We start from the raw sequence: 15,657 nt of genomic DNA, 5'->3' as shown, positions 1-15,657 counted from the left end.
CCTTTCATCTCATCTGCCCACAGCACATGTAGGATTAAAATAATAAAAACGCGGAGTATTCGAAAAACTTACTCTCATTTAAATACCAAACGGACGATTTTTAAAGAGAATTATCGTGAAATACTTTCACAATGACAGCCTTAAGCAGTAATCACATACTTAATTGTTTAATAATAATCAGTCGAACGTGTGGCATCCAAAAATATTGTTTTCGATTTTATCTAAACCATTAAAGTTTAAGAAATTTTTTCTAACTTCGTTTTTCCCTAACATCTCAAAGATGTCGGCTAGTAAATAAATAGCCAATATCAACTAGGGTGAATAAGAATGATATATTGTAGCTTCGCTTTATATGAACCCTAACATTTTCAACTTCCCTAAACTAACCTAACCCGTAAAGTTAGGTTTTCTAACATGAAATGATCGTACGCTTACTTTTTAAACGGAAGAAAAAATAAAACTGATTTCAAGACAGTAAGGTTCAACATAAACGTAATAAATATATTATGGAAAATGTATTTGAATACAAAACCTGCAATATCTATCCCGGTGTTGAATATTCATTAGTCAGATTACCCTCAGCTGACGGAGGAGCATTCTCTGTTAATATAAAAGTTCCTCAATAAAGTTTATCATCGTTACATTACAGACATTACACGAACTAACAGACAATCGCCGATAACTGGATAGCGGAGAAGAGCACTTTGAAATAAAATTGAAGTGCTACTTAGCCAAATCACTTGACTACTTAACTATTTAATTTGAATAAGAAAGTACTTCTATTGTATCGTTGCTCTATGTAAATGCTGAGAAATATAATAAAACCAAACAGAAACAAATTAGGTACCTTGATCAGAACATGAAATAGATAGAAATAACAAGATTAAAATTCTTAACTCGAAGAATATTGAATGTTTGTGGGTGATGACAGATTGAGCACGGATTTCATCAGAGGACAGGAGGAGGAAGTTCGAAATGAGGAAGATTTCGATACAACTGTATCTGCAAATGCAGGGTAGAGACGACAACACAAAATAAATAATATTTATAAAGCCTTAGGCACCTAATGCATTACGAGCCGCTCAGCGAGATGCGGGACATTATTAAAATTATTAAATAGGTTATTTAATTTTTTTTCAATTTGACGTAGTTTTACTACAAAATCGCTCCACTAAAGTTCCCTTGGACTTGACCCTTTTAAACGAAACATTCATTACTTATCTTTGCTCAAAACATCGCCGGTATCCGTGACGTCACGCTCGCCCTTTTTATAAGAGCTAAATCCGCCATCTCGAAGTCTCCCTGAATGGCCGCGTCTTCGCCGTCCACCGCATGTTAATAAAAGTATGAATTTAATGAACTGTAATAATACGGCCCTCTCATACCTTACAGTCCTTCATAATGTGCGTCACAGTCAGATCGCCTTAGCCATTTTCTTGAAGGATTTTACAGTAAATGCAATTCGGAAAACGTTGAAGATGTGAAGAACTATAGAAGTACAATTACGATTACACTTGAGACTTGAGTTAAGGCCGGCCGTCTCTAAATGAACGATGACCGCTCTTATCGCAGGGCAGTGTCTTGTAGTTGGTTTTAAAGATAAAAACTTATATGATGTGTAGAACAATGACTTGTATGCTAAAGTTCAACATGTTTTTAATAACAGTTCATTTATTTTCTTTTTGACAGCTCACCCCTAAGAATAACCGCTTTTAGTTTCATTAAAATGTATTACTTAGTGTCGGGTAACGCCCTCTTAGTGAAGTGCCGTGTGCATAACAAACAACCACAGACTATTGAACAGGTCTTGGAAATTCGAAATCTATAGAATTTAAACAAGTCAAATTATAAATATTATTTATTACTGTGACTCATCGGACTTCATCATAATTTACACTAACCTCGTCAGGTGAGTCCTCTGTTACATCAATAATCAATTCTTCTTCAATTATATTGTCAGTAGCAACGTACCGATCTCAATCAAACATTATTTAATTTATTTTTTGCGTAAATATAATTTTATTATTTATTTCATATATAATTAAAATTAATATTAAAAGTTGTTCTTAAATTAAGTTTTAATTAATTCAAATCGAATTGGTAAAAGTGTAAGGACGTCGTTATAATTTAAACTTTCTCAATGTTTCAAAAAGATAAATAAACGTATGAGAAAATATTTAATATAAAAGTATTTTATTAATGTCACTATAATTAAAAGAAATCTTATTACGTAAATGTTTGTTCCCTGACTTAAGAGAACATCATCTGACAGCGACATCTGACGTTGCGACATATTACCTGCTGACATAGGAATTGAAATTAATAATAAATATTAAATTATTCAGTTAAACAACGACCTTGAGTGACTCAGTAACAAAAGTTCAAGTCCTAAACAAACTACAGCTCTATAGGTGAGTTCTATCTTGTTTCTCTCTCCTCCCTGGAACGTACGCGTACACGCCACCCAAGAGTATTCTAGTGTCTAGAACATTTTTATAACATAAAGCTTATACAATATTATTACTAATTCAGATGTTTTTTTGTTTTGTTATTTAAGTTTGATGCACCGCGGCGACTAATCTTAGACCTCGCTAACGTTAGTCCGCTCTTTTATCGTATTATTTCCTAAATCTGCCAGCATATTAGATACCCATAGCCCCTCCTCTTTCCTTATACAAAAATGAGAAAAAGAAAAAGGAAAAATAGAGTTTTTAATGCATGCTTTCAATTATATTCGTGGATATCTGCAATATCAAGTTCCTTTATTATATCCTAGACTCAGTGCACCAGCATTTAGAACTGTTCATCTGAACTTTATTTTCTTGGCGGAGGCGCAGGTAGCCTGTCCTGCCGACGCATATTCATAACTAAGTCGCTCTTTAGCCAGCTACAACCTCGAACACAAATTTTTGGAACAGGCACCGGAGAGAAGATCATGTCCGCTAGGCTGGACAGAATGTTTGCTATCGCCACGTCTTTCATTTCAAAGCCACTTATGTGGATTCGTGTGGTACATTGTAGTCAAATCAGCACATATAATTGCCATATCGCGTACTGATAATAGCAAGACAACTTGGATGTTAGAGCACGTAGAATTTATGATTGTCATAATATTTAAACAGATTCCGTCCTCGAAAGTAAATATTGGGAGTGCCTTAGCTTTCGGGTCACTGACCACGAGGGTAGATCTGCTCATATATTTTGCTTTTTCGTATGAATTCGTACAACTGAATAATTTTCTAACGAGAATACTGACATTGAGAAGATACATTAGCTTTTTTAAACCTTCTCCTGTGTTATGGCCGGCTATTACATCTCATTGCCAGTGGACGTACCAGTTGTATGTTCTGACCACTGTATCGTCAAGTAAGGATAGTCTGTCAATATGGGTGAGCAGATTGCGATGTACTATGTGAAAAATTTGTATGTTCACAGATGGTATTAAGCCCTTAAGTTTTAGGAGAGGTCATGCCTCCTTGTTTATGTATTCTACCACCTCTATAATGGGATGCATTTCGGTAAATTGATTGATCTGATGTCAGCAACTACATGTTACCTTCGCACCGTCCATCATCGACATCCCAGAAGTTCGCCACACATCTTTGCTCCCCAGGAATTTTGCACTATTTGTTTAAGAGGAATTTCCTCACAAAAACGTTACGCAAGGGCTTTTATAAGTGAGAAGTAAACAGGTGTTTGAAGAGTCAGCAAACAGCAAATGACTAGCAAGCCTTTAGTATAAAAAAGAACTATTTATATGATGAATTTAAAACTTACCTGATCAGATAAAAGTAATTGCCTTAAAATATTATTGCCAACCGTACCAGCGCGGCGCAGACTTGACAAATGACTACTTTTAATAATGTTAAGTGTATTATGAGTATTCTAACAAATGTCGATGTAACGAACTGATCAAGTAGATACCTGCGGGCTCCTTGACGTTCTTGCTAGTTAGTTAATAGTTGATGTAAACTTGATCCCTTATTAAACTGTTCGTTATATTTATGTCATATTATTTAATATGGAATGTCCTTTAGGTGTAGTACCTGCTATTTTTATTACATGTATGTCTCCACTGTGTGTATATTTAGGGTCCCTGTTTAACTTCCTCATTTACGAACCGACTTTGATTCTGATTAGATGTTTTTTTTTGATGAAATTAAAATAGGTTTTGTTTTTCATTTTCATATAGTTTTTGTTTCATTCAATAAGTATACTAAACATGCCAAAACTGCTAACAGAAAATGTACTTGTCTTAAATAAACAAAAGAACACATTTGATTTTCTAAATTTTCTGCTATTTTACACATAATCGCCACCATAGATCAGAGACCGCAGATGGTAGCCGACATCATAACATATCCACAATGTGATTTCTATAGATGCTATTTATTTCTTAATGACTATAATATAAAGCAATATACATAAAACTTAAATCGAAGTTCACTAGCCGTTATTGGTCCCTCAATAATGTTTAAGCGAGTCCTTACTCCTTCCGTCAAGCTCACTGATCGTCGATATCACGTGACAACATCGTATCCCTCAAACAAACTTTAATTAGTTTAGTGAGTCGATCAGAAACCACTTAGAATGTACCTCCATTTAATATCCGGATCAAATTGAAAAATTGTGTACTAACGATGAAGTTTCGTAGCTAAAATTGTTTGAACTGATACTGAAAATTTCTTTAAAATTTTAAATTGATGTTTCAACATTTAAAAAAAAAAGGTCCAACAAGAATATTATGAATGGCCTTGTTATACACTCTAATGTGATGGGATCCCAAAGAGAGTCTTGCCGTTGGTATTATAGTCTAGCGCTGTTGTATTTTATAAAAAAAAACGTTAAGTTTGTGATATAAGGTCTAGAAATTATTATACAACTTTAATTTATCATGCCTTTTTTTATTTATTTCCTGCTTGCTAGCTAATTTGAACTCACATTCCACCCGATGGAAGGTAGAAATCGGATGTGGAGGATAAAACGCACTGGAAAGTCAATGCACTCTTGTTTTGAAGACCTCCAACCTGTAAGTGAGAAGAAACGCAGAGGTAAGCTAACTGTTCGAAACCTTTGGTGTGCTAACGAAGAATGAGAAAGCCTATCACTTGGTCCGTTCCGCAGTCCGCCTGCTTGTTTAATACTATAAAGGAAATGCAGGAAGTAAATACAGAAATGACTATGATCATTCAAAGTGTATTCTGTTAGATTTGGAAAGGTTCCAACCAAATCCTATTCCCCCAAATACAATTTTTAAATGTCTAGGCTGGTTAGTGGTTATTTTAGCTAAGTCCTCAGATTATAAAAAAATTAAAAGTTGACATGAAAGGTAAAATTTCTTTGATAGTTTAATATAAAGCTCTATAAATGTTTATAAAGCTTGTTTGGAAGAATAACGTTTAGTTAAACATTTCATACTGTGACGGTCAGTTGTAGCTTGATACACACAAACGTTGTACTGCAATCTGACCTGCAAACCTATTTAAGAGAAACATTCTGCTGTACTTCTGCAAGCGGTGGACGTCCATCTCGTATGAACCCAATTAATCTGTTATTTACATTTTCATACAAGAATTTTTTAATTTTTAATATATCACCATCGTTACCGCGCCGTTTCAAAAGAGTTTCATGGCCTCCAGTGTATAGACACACAGCGTCGAATATTTTTCATAAATATTAAATACATTCTCCGATCATTTTTAATACCTTTCGCAATGTTTGTTATGAAATACCTAAAGATGATATTGGCATGTTCCTCAAAAAGTTGAATAATTTTTAAAGATGACATAAATAATTCAGATTTAGATCTAAAAGTTGCTGAGTCTGTGACATGTGCCGTTTCAATAATTACTCAATAAGAACGACTTGTATTATTTTAATGCATCGAATAAACTAAAAAAGATTTTAATTGATCTATTGCTTGTTATAACTCAGTGTAGTCGAAAAAGCCGACCTAAATATTGTATTTTATTTATATGTAACAGAATACTTAATACAGTTTTCAGAGTGTAAAACGTTATAGCATACTTTAATGCATTACAACGACGACTTAGAGTGTGTGCTCACTGCTCGCTGCTCAGTCTCAAACATTAACGCTTCGAATAAAACAGACATTATTTTAAGTGAACATAAAATTTCGTTCGCGTTACAAATTAAAAATATGTCATTATAACGAGTTATATGGATATTAAATATAAAGCCGCCTCTTAAACATAAAGAGGCTCTACTGGAGTAATGACGAGTAAATAGAATATTGCAGATAGAATACACTCACAGAACCGGCGAAACGAGGAAGAACCTTCTAAACACAGACATTGCACACACAATATATAATGTGAAGCTTATAGTGGCAGTGTGTGTACGTCTCTATGTTACGCGGTAGAGAGGGAATCAATCCCGCTCCTAGTTGTCTGTCGAACCACATCGTGCTGACGCTGAAAGTAGCTGTCCAACTGTGTTTTTGTTCATTGATTTATTTTCAGTCTCTTTTGTGTTGTATTGTTTGTTTTTACGAACGATAAATTCTGTTCATAATTTATTAGTTTCCGGAATATCTTTTATATTAATATATATTTTATTTGAAAATGCATTTGAATTTTTTATACTTATTTCATACTTTTGTTTGAAATATTAAATCATTATATCAATATTCAAAGTGTGGTTTTAAAATTGAAAAACTATATAATTGATAAAAATTTGATCAGAAAACTTGATGGAAATCTCAGCGGGAGGATTCGGTAAGATGAAGTAGAGCAAGAGAATTCTTGTTTTGTCTTAAAGGGAATTGTCTTAGGAACGCATCCTAGCGACACTAGAAAGTCTTAGAATATAGTTTTCAGCACACGTAATGTTAACCTTGAACCCTATCGACACCGTACACATAGTAAGTAACCGTTACTTACATGTAGTAAGTAAAGTATCATTACTTAAAATTATGGTAGAGAAATACCCATCATCAAAAAAAGGAAAAACCCTGTATTAGATTTTGGAAAGGTAATTCAGAGAAATATATAAAAAAGAATTGCTGATCCTTAATAAAAAGATATTTCTTCCTAGAATCCTTAAGAAAGTTCATACCACACTTATTTTAACTTGTCTTACAATAATAATGTCACCTATTTCACACACACACACTTTTACAATTATCTTTAAAGCAGAATTTTATTTTAGAATTATCTTGTGAGCTAACTTTATCATCCATTACACGACCGGAGAGGTTTTTATCTAATTTATTTGTAACGAGTATTTAGTTTCTGATATTTTTAGAGTGAAGGTTTTCAAAGGAAATAATAAATATATATGATGCCCGTTCATAGAAGTCATGGGTTTACGGTTAGAGGCACAAAAAGTGAAACTCTCCGGCACACTGACCGTCCCTAGAATTATCATTGTGCTATTATCTTCCTCGTCTTATTTTGATTTATTCTAAAGGGCAAAGGTTCTTAGTAAATATACACATCTCAAATTGAATATAATGTAACAATAGTGTGGGAGGCAGATATCCAAATCGAAGATACAATCTAAAGTCGATCCGATGTTCTTGTGGATTATTGTACCGTAATAATAATTTTCTTTTAGTCGACGAATAATATTTTAAGAATAGGAAACTAATTTGCAATATATGGGAAAATCTTGAGATACTAAATATAGCAACATTTTCACCAGTTTATACGTTCATCAAAATATTAATCTACGTGCTGTAAACCTCGTGAGTGCTTCTCGTCGACCAGACTCCGAGAATGTATATGTATTAAGCAAAGAACAGATATGATTACATCGTTAATCTTGGAAATATTATTAACTAATCTTAGAATTTACCAGCGGTGATTGTAGAATAATTCAGGAAAAAATTATTGTCTTCACGTAACTGCATTTCTGCACGTTCTATTGTCGATTTCATGAAAAAAAATATTTTAACAACTGTTAAACCATAATATCCAAATCACTGCAAAAAATGATTCCGGCCAGGATCGAACTGGCGGCCTTCTGCGTGTAAAGCAGATGTGATAACCACTACACCACGGAACCTGTACAATAAAAGACGTAATTGACTTTAAAATCGTTTTTTTGTCGGTGAAAGTGATTTCACCTAGTTGCCTTACTTGTCACTTACGACACTAACAAAAAAAATGTTTATTTTCAATATAATCAGCTTGTAAATAATACTACCACTACATCATGATTTTACGATCTGCTTTAATAGAAATATCTTTATTTCTAGGCAATATGTGAGCAGACAGCGATCAAGATTTGGCAATGGAATCAAAATTCCTATAAAACTTCTGATCCTCGAAACATTTCCGAGTATTAATATAAAACCTTTTTAGAAGAAATAAATGTTACGAAAATAAAACATAAGTTAAATAAGTTATCTTTTCATGACTCACTGCCAGGTTCCTCCAGGTTTTGTTCATTCTTCACGTCTCTTCTATTCTCGTAATGAGATCTATTCTCTTTCTACTTCTATCATCATAAAATGTCTTTTGAGTTACGATAATTCCATCGTACTTCTGATTTCCGAGCTACCGTCGGATAGGGTCGGATGGTTCGAAAATGCCGAACTCCCATTCACAAGCTTGTAATTACCCTCAAACCCGGGGAACAGTGGCATTTGTCACATATTTACGAGTACATATATAATTATATTTTATCTTTGCTAATTATATATTTTTATAGTAATTATATGCACATCAAGATTAATTTATAACTGACCGATTGAAAAAACTATTTTATAACGAAAATAAAATCTGAATCCTTCATAGACACGAAATAAATGACCTTAGATGGAATTAAACATGTCTGGCGTCTCGGTAACAGATGCAGCCTTGAATATAATCTCAGCTGCAGTGTTTCGACTAAAAGTCTTAAAGTAGTTCGTTCTGTGTAGTTTCCTTTACTTTAGAGTTTAGATTCATTAGCTCGGATAGCTGAAAGGCCAAAGACGCCTTTGCCATACCGTTCATTTCATCTTTTATTTCTCCGCCTTTGGCCAATTCAGTTGTGACCAACATTTTGACAAAGTAAGAGACCCATTAGGCTCTTGTCCTTGTTACAAATAAGAATCATCGTTATAACGAAACGATCGTACACAAACAACGACCGATCCTCTATAAAATATAAAACATTGTTATCCTGATACGTGATCGCCTTCTAGAACCTTCCTCGCGCATTACATTGACGAGGGACGTCTGTTGTTCACGTCGAGGGGACAGGGATTGATGTCCGACATTAGTCCACTATACATATGTAAGTTGTTACTCAACAAACAACAAACGGAATAAAACACACATAACAATAACACGCGGACAGATTTTAACAAAAATATACATTAATAAAAATATAAAAAATACCCAGTAAAAGTTTTTGAGGACGAGCTCGATTGTATGCGGTAAGCGTTTTAAATAAACATACTATACTTATATGTTTTTATGAATATTTATTATTACGGGAAAATTTGTAGCTTTTCGAGTACTTTAACATTTAAAGCATTTGTTTGTTGACACAGGGTTTGTAACGTTATAAAATAAACAGAATCTGATTTCTAAACCTAGGATAAGATGATGTTAGGCCACCAGAATTACGGATATTTTGAATATTATTTATTGTTGAATATGAACAGACTCTCAAAGAAGATCAAAGAAACAGCTTGGCACTCTGTAAATGTAAGGTATTTGTTTTGCAATATAAAAAATAAAAATATAGTAAAACGGAGAGAAACTAATAGGTTATGAGTATACAAATAGTATAGAGATGCAATATATTATGTGATTCATATTAAGTCTTTATACACGTGTGTCTCACGACTCCTCTGTGATCATTTTATGTGAACAGATTTATTAAAAGGCTTATTCTCATTACCGCAGATTGTATTATAATGCTATAATGTTATAACCTCGTACTTTATGTGTGTTCGTAATATTCATGGCGATAATAATTAATATTGTGTTAGAGGATCAATATAATCCGGGCTTGATGCCGGGTTTAATGCCACGCCGACCGCGGCTCGCCCGGCAATACAATATCACATTTGATCCAATCATTATTATGATGATTTTGTTATTACAATATTTAGAGCCGAATGGAAATTTGTTAAATTCGAATTATTTTATACTGGCGTTGTTATGTACTCGTTAATATAAATTAATATATTTTTATCAGACTTGTTTTAGAGTTTTTGGCCGTTTTCTTGATACTTTATATGTATGTATAAATCGTAACAGCTTTAACAAAATATAAATAAAGAGCGATCAAAAGAAATTACTGTTGACAGAATAAGAGAGGAACGTTATAACTAACGTTTGAGGACAGACGAGCCCTGTATGAATTAATTTCATGTTTTTCTAATCGAGACATCTCAAAGGTGTGATCTTTACATTGTCAAAAATAAATTATTGACTTATAACGCTAGTTCTCATTATTTTATAGTAGAGTACAAACATTCCAACAATTCCTTATTTATTAACGTTAGTGATCCATAAGCTGACACTATAAGAAGACGGGCTCTGCATTATTAAGGGAAACGAAATATTTTCTTTTTCACATACAAAGCAATGTATTATATAGGTTTATAAAAAATATCAGCACCAGGTACACGGAGTATTTTAATATTGCAATATTATTCATGTTTCTATTAAACACGACTTCGACATTGATTATGATAATTTTTCAAATATATTTTCGATTTGCAAAAAAAGTAAATAACGTGTAACTTAGTAGATATTCCCCTCTCCGTCCTCGTTTACATTTGATGGAAACGAAAACTCTAACGAAATAGCGGGAGGGAGAGCTTGTGCTGAATAGATGAGACACACGAGACAGACAGACGAGCTCACGTTCTTAAAGTATTTGTCACAAAACATTGTTTCAGTTCAATATTAGAACATATGTACTGGGTATGTACAAATTGTTTGTTGACGTTATGAGTTATTTCTAATAATTAATTTTACAAAACAGGTTCTCCCTAAACAGTGTGTGTCTTTGGGAGAACATATCTGTGTCCAAGCTTTATTCTACGTCAGGTGATTACTTACAAAGTTTGTAGTAATTTTGATTTGACAGTATCTACATCTCGTATTTTTTTTGTTCAGTGATTGTTTTATTTAAATCAATGGTTAAATACATCCGTAACTACTAGTGATATTCGTACAAGTTTCTATAGAAATTTACCGAATTTTGTGATAAAACGAAACACCAATACAGTCCTTAGTTAAAAGAAATATATTCTGCAACAATATATATTGTAATCACAAAGAAATGATCATATAAAGGCTTTGTATAGATTATAACGTTAAATTCAATATGCGGACGGCGGACGGTCGTCTGACCGGAAAATACTTTATCCCGCGATGAACATGTTTCGTGTGACTGAAAAATATGAATATTTAATGTTTGAATATCGATAAAGTGTTTTAATATCGTTGGAACTGAACATTTGTGAATGTAGAGGCTGCATCAATATAAAGACTATTTAATTCATATAAAGCCAAGTAAATATAAACGCTGCCAGGAAATGTATTTTATTTTTTCGAATATAAAAGTTATAAAAACCAAACGACTCACGCGTTAGGCCATCGAAAACTCAATAGTTTTTTGTATCATAAAATAAAAAACAATTTCATTTGTTCGTTCGGTTTATTTTTAGTTAAAGGTTTGAACGAGTCACTGAGCATTTCTTTAATAATTTACATTTTGTATAAATTGTTTAACTTTGGGAAAATTTAAACAGAATGTTAGTAATTTATTAAATAAACACGAACCCTGCCAACAGCTCGGTCCATTCGAATAACGAGAAGTTTAAAATATCTAAGTCCTAATATAATGTACATATTCACAATCAACCTGTTGGCATTCCGTCAACAGCCAGGACCGCGACAAACTTGACATCTTATCTAATGAACGTACCACGTGTTGAATGTACCTCCGGCTTATTCAGTTGTACGGTAATGTCGCTTAGTTTCAAGTAACAAAACAAAACTACGACTAATATTATTTTAATGTATTCATGTCTCGTTTCGTTAATTTCCAAAAACAGCCATTTTATTTTTTAATGTTAAGGGTGTATTTAAGTAAGTAGTATCCAATTTTTTGAGTCTAAAGCACATTAACAAATAACTAACTATAATAATTTAACAATGCTTACAGAATAGTTATGTTTTTGTTTTCTTTTGAACTTGAACTGACGCAATATTTTTTACTCCATTGAATGTGATCACAACAGATCTTAAATATTGTGAGCAAAAAGAAAATATTATTACTGGTATATAGCGTTTAAACACGCAGATGTTGTATTAATTAGTATTATTATATTATTCAAGAAATCGCAACACATCCGCTATGTGATACACATCACGTTCATGACTATCTACAACTACAATTAAATTTTTTTACATTATTTCTTTTTATTTAATCATTTGTTTCTTGAGAAAAATATAAGAAACAATTAAGTAAGTAAATAAAAGATAAAGGTATCAGCCAGGACAGGGCATTCTTTTGACAAAGCTGTCATCAACTGGAAACTGTAACAGCCTAATTCTATTGTAAACCACAGCGACTACATGCGAACCGCTAAAGAAAATGAATGTTGGAGGATGTCCATCATCATGCTGGACCATCATCAGCTGCACTCCATCTCAACTCATCCGTTAGCCGAGTGTCTAAAGTGTCTAGTGTTATGCCTTATCTTAAGGATATGATAATATTTTAGAAAAGTTTAGACAAAAAAAATTATAAAAAAATCTAAATCAATTTGTTTTATAAAAAAATTATAAATTAAAAATATTATGAAAAAATTTGAATGAAGCCATGCCGTGTTTACATCGGAATTATATTTGTCAATTATGAACTTTAGAATTCTTTGTAAATTATGTTTTTCTCAGTTTATATTTTCACTTGATGACCAAAGACGAGATGTGCTGCGGTGGACTAGACGGTAAGAAGCGGCTAAAACTAGTCGCCGGACAAACGAAATCGATTAAAGTTAAGAAAGTGTTCCTGCGATCTAAAAAATACACAATAGTAATTTTTGATACAAAATCTATAGCCAACGAACATAAAGAAAATTTGCACAAAAATAATAGAGATATTAAAAGGTTTAGCTCTGGCGGTTGAATTTTTAGGGAACAGGCCTCAAAAATGTATAATTAAAGGCGCTCTCAAGCAAATAAGCACTCACATCACACGTGAACGGACAGATTTAATTGGAAGTGGAAAATGTGCACTATTTAGTATATGTAGGTTGCGGGAAATATTAAAGAGTAAATATATTATTACAGTGTGTATTCATTATCTTCTTAGTAGTGGCCCTAAACTTTTGACTCCAAATATTGTTACCGTTAGTCTGAAATTCTTTGTTCACAGACGGAATATAATGAAGGCACTACTTAGAGTTTATATTAAATCTAATCGCTTCCTGTATAAGCTTTCAGACTATAATAAATATTATATTATTGAGTGAATTGCTCCTTAATGTTTAATCGTTTTTATTCGAAGCGACCTTATAGACACTCAAGTATAAGGAGTAATTATAACACTTAGAATATGTCTAATACAAACAATGTTATAATGTGAAAAAAGTTTTCGTTTTGCTGTTTCTTGAAACTTCGCCATTGGAACAACCTGTAACATCTTTTCTTAAAAGGCAGCGGAACGTGATTTATCGTTCTTCTGTATAATGTTTTTAAAATTCATTTTCAATAACATTATTTTTCTTTAACATCTACGTATTGTGTATAATTTAACTTTAAAATAATATGTTTCCTTTACTTTCACCCCACCATTCAGTAAAATAGAAGAAAGGAAAATTAAGAGTTATAGAATAGTAATATTCATTGTCTTCAATAAAATTAGTAAAATCAATAAGGATTTTAATCAATTATCAATTTTCTTTTAGACTCAATAGAAAATAATTACGAATAACTAACAAAATACTATATAAATTAAACTTGGTAAAAACTTCGAGGGTAATATATAAGATGTCTATAATGCTGTACGTGAAGATGAATAGCAATGTAAACCATCAGGAGGGCGGCGGTAGTTTAACGAAAATATGGAAATGCCTTTGCCTCTGATAGATGCGGTCGCTGAACACATCTCTGAATATTCTATTAAACTTTTTCATAAATATTAATTTCTCAAGCTCAAGGAGCTCAAAACTATATTAACAATTATTTGCCGCTTCTTTAATTAAGTAATGTAACTTACAACAATTTTAAACTATTTACTGTGAATATTCTAAATTTTTCATATGTCTACATACTTTTTTTTCTATAACATTATAAATATTATTTGTATTATTTTTTTAACTGTTTAGAATTTGTTTGTCAGTGACTACAGTCGGTGTGCTGAGTGTGATATTTATATTAGAGAGCACGTATTAGTATTAAGGATTTTGTTTTCCGGCCTAAGCCGGACACCGCCTCTATTCTATTCTAATCTAGGTCTAAACATTTTATAAACGCATATAAAGTTTATTGTTTGGGAATAACTCACATAGCATACATCCAGACAATGGATGTGCTAACTGCAGCCACGGAATAATCCGCTTGTTTGAGAAGTTCCAATGTAACAGTAACACTAATGCCTGCATGCTAGTTGGAGCGACACAGCTCCGAGCCAAATACGATCGTTTGGCAAACTCTGTGTGTCGATCTTTATGAGCTTTCCAACAAATTTCTCATCACAGTAATTTACACACACTGAGCGCCAGAAGTAAGCACATTTGAGTCCATTTTAGAATATATATGTAATTATGACTGTCATAATATGTAGTAAAAAAACACACATCTCTCGTATTACTTATATTAATGTGTTGTAAGGTAGAAATAAAATTTATAAAAATAAATACATAAATACTTTAAAACTGACAGATATAAAATAGCTCTGTTGTATGATGATTATTTTCATTTAGTGTTCATAAAAAACCTTTGTTCATAGAGAGTGGAATTAAATTATTTATTAAAATAAATAAATTAATGATAAAGATGTCAGTTCACTGTACGATGTATTTTTTATATAAGTAATCAACGTCGTGTCTAGAACTTTAAACGATGAACTAACTAACACGATTTTAAATTATAACAAGTAAGAAAACCACTTAGTAAAAGTTAAACTGGGGGACTGAAGAAAAAAATAGAGGGAAATTATGCTAGAACTTAATGAAATACAAAGAAAACTGTGTTTAGGTGACAACATCGAAGGGTTCGATTAATAGTCGATGGAGGAAAACGTCCGCTTTAGTTAAAACCAAACCAGTCATAGTTTTAACAAACATTTAAACGGCTTCTAGTGAGTACAACTTTTGTTAATTCTATTCTCAGGTCTTAAAGAGAAGTGAAAAAATACTTAACTGGAACTTTGTGAAATATACAACAGTTAAATAGATCAGTTCTGAATGATTCAGTCTCAAAGTATAGTTATACTTTTATGTACTGAGTTATTCTCGAACAACAAGTTAATTATAATGCTATAAATATTCATTAACAATATGTCTGAGGTCGCATCAGCCTAACACATTCTCCTGGAGTTGTTTATCAAGGTCCTCATTATTTGTTGTGAGACAGAGGTCATTAAAAATTAGCAAATCTGACCAGCCTTGTATATAACCACTTCACAAAATTTAATAAAATGTCAATGAAGTTAAAATTAATAATTTTGTAGACT

At 32.4% G+C, this 15,657-nt stretch overlaps 1 non-coding gene across 1 annotated transcript; it reads right to left on the bottom strand.

Moving 5' to 3' along the window:
• Positions 1 to 7,955: 7,955 nt before the first annotated feature.
• On the bottom strand, positions 7,956 to 8,028 carry Trnav-uac (transfer RNA valine (anticodon UAC)). Its single transcript has one exon. It is a non-coding gene; the product is annotated as a tRNA-Val (tRNA).
• Between the last annotated feature and the right edge of the window lie 7,629 nt (positions 8,029 to 15,657).

This window comes from Danaus plexippus, chromosome 12, assembly GCF_018135715.1.
Source record: "Danaus plexippus chromosome 12, MEX_DaPlex, whole genome shotgun sequence".
Taxonomy (NCBI): Eukaryota; Metazoa; Arthropoda; class Insecta; order Lepidoptera; family Nymphalidae; genus Danaus; species Danaus plexippus.
The sequence above is the reverse complement of the archived record's forward strand: the minus strand, read 5'-3'. Positions and strand labels throughout refer to the sequence as shown.